This window comes from Engystomops pustulosus, chromosome 4, assembly GCF_040894005.1.
Source record: "Engystomops pustulosus chromosome 4, aEngPut4.maternal, whole genome shotgun sequence".
NCBI classification, from domain to species: Eukaryota; Metazoa; Chordata; class Amphibia; order Anura; family Leptodactylidae; genus Engystomops; species Engystomops pustulosus.
Window position 1 is genome coordinate 176361291 of NC_092414.1, and position 2941 is coordinate 176364231.

Consider the following 2941-nt stretch of genomic DNA (forward strand, 5'->3'; position numbering starts at 1 on the left):
GTGAGACCACGTGACATGAAGGGAGAATTAACCTGTGTTCACACTACCAGTCAAACTTCCGTTAAAAAAGTAAAGCACGGAAGTTTAAAGTATATCAGTTTACTGACTAGCGTCCCATTATACGTCTATACAGTGCGTTTGTGGAAATCTAAAGTTATAAAAGTTATGCTAATTACCCTGTGGTGCTCAGGCTCCATCACCCAAGCACCTCAGGGAGCCTCACATCTTAATTTATGCACTTTCCCCAAAGTGCCAGCGTTACCGCCCGTCACCTATCTATGTGTTGTGGGGGGCTCCGCTAAAGCTTCAAGTACACGACCAGGGCCGGCGCCAGCAGTGGGCATACCTGGGCAAGTGCCAGGGCTCAGATTTGCTGGGGGGCCCACATATGGGATCTATGGTGGTGAGGGGGGCTGTATCTAATGAATCCATAGTGTGTGAGAAGGGGGCTTATAAAAAATAACCATGAGGAGGCTGTTTGGGATGATAAACGAGGGAATATTTTAGGGAACAGGGGACTATTTTAGTTTCTGAATTTTTTATGCCACCATGTAAGTTCACTGCTAAGGGGCCCAATGAGGCGCTGTCAACCCAGGGGCCTACTGATACCTAGAGCCAACCCTGTCCTTTATATACAGCTGTCTGTGGCCGTAAATATGGGACGTATTGCAACCGTATGACAATGTATTGCACCGTATCATAGGAATGTAGGTCCTTCCACAGGCCCAGGTTTCCATAGAAACTGAACGTATACACGGCAGCATACAGGGCACAGCCATATGCAGCACCTATCTAGGCCATATTTTATACATTACCATTGACTTCTAAGGGTGATGTCAGACGTGTCGTCTTGGCTGCATTTGTAAACACAAACGCAGACCAAGCCGCACCCATGGAAACGCCTGCGATCAGGAACGAGCCACCGGTGTTTTGCGTTAATTTAATGCAAAACACCGGCGGCTTGTTCCCGATCACAGGCTTTTCCATAGAAACGCCGATGCGTTCGGGCCGCGGCCCGCCCCAGTAGGTGCTGCTTGGTCTGCGTTTACAAACGCAGCCAAGACGGCATGTCTGACATCACCCTATAGATCCTACGGACCAGAAATACAGTGGAAAATAGGACATGCTCGATATTTGAATACATCCCACTCACAGTAGGGTACAGTGGACAATACGGCCATGTAAATGTATGGACAAATAGCCCATTGGAACCCATGGGGCGGTATGGTGGCCGCAAATACGCCATTTTAATACATTCTCTGCACTTTCGTGTATATCATTCCACAGGAATGTCTTTGGGTGATGCCACGCATGGCATTTTGAACCCGTTTTTGGTGCGTTTTTAAGCAGTCCGTCCAGAAACGCAATGTGTTAAAAAACACATGCGTTTTTCGAAAACGCATCCATTTTTGAGCAGTTTTAATTAAGATAATTGGTAAAACCTGTCAAAAACGGATGCGTTTTTTTAACGGACTGCTTAAAAACAGACCAAAAACGGGTTCAAAACGCCATGTGTGGCATCACCCTTATTGTGATACATCTACTATCAGTAAACTTTTAACGAATCAATTAAAAATCCCATTGACATCAATGTTGAAAGTTGAGTCCTCAGTTGATGAAACCTTTTATTGGCTCACTAAAAAAGATGATGACAATTGCCAATAATCACCTGAGAATTCTCAACTTTCATCTTTTTAACCTCTGGCTAAGGGCTCTTTCACATTGGCGCTGTTTTCACGTCTGTGGTTCAGTGATTTTCACGGATGCCTCACAAAACCATTGATTTCTGTGGGTGTTTTCACATTGGCTGGTATTCTCACTGATTCGTTGGGCGCTGAAAAATATTCTAATGTGACACCGTACCGCGCCGTACACAGGAAAAAGATAGGACATGTCCTATCTGTCCCCGTTTGCATGGCCCATACGTTGTGCTTTTCTATGGAGAGGGGAGGGGGCACCCCTCCTCCTCTCCAGCACCGGATATATGCCCGCCCCGGCTACGGCTCAGTGGGCATGTAAATGTAGCCTAACAAGTTGTGACATTGACCTGCAGCATCAGGAGCTTTTCCTGCATCTGAAGTTTCATGTGTAACCAGTGGGAGGCAGGACAGGACTGAGAGTGGATGATGTCTAAGAATACTTGCATTTTAAAATTTAGATGATATTTCTTTCATTTTTAATACTAATTGAAATAGGACCTATCACCACCTCTTTATATCTGTTAATAGACAATGTTTCACTGAGAAATATTTCTCTAGTCCTCACTATCAATGTCAATATCTTTGGCTCTCTACTTTTAGGAACTGTGTGGCCTTCCTCCCACGCATATTTAGTTATACACATCTGATACCCCTCTAACTACATACATAAGTTCAAGAGTATCACGTGACCTCCAACAGTCTAGAGTTTTTTTAATGATCTGACATTTACTCCATAAAAACAGTAATATAACTAAACGAGTAACACACAAACTATAATATAATTAAACATATTTTAGTTGGAAAGTACCAAAACCAATCTTACTTCATAGATACATCACAAGAACAAAGCTACTACATATATTTGGCACCAGAACCAAGATTACTTAATAGATAAGTTACCAGAACCAAGTCTACTACATACAGTACAGGCAGTCCCCTACTTAAGGACACCCGACTTACATACAACCCATAGTTACAGACAGACCCCTCTGACCTCTGGTGAAGCTCTCTGAATGCTTTACTATAGTCCCAGACTGCAATGATCAGCTGTAAAGTGTCTGTAATGAAGCTTTATTGATAATCCTTGGTCCCATTACAGCAAAACATGTTTAAACTCCAATTGTCACTGGGGCAAAATTTTTTTTTGTCTGGATCTACAATTATAAAATATACAGTTTCTACTTACATACAAATTCAACTTAAGAACAACCTCCGGACCCTATCTTGTATGTAACCTGGGG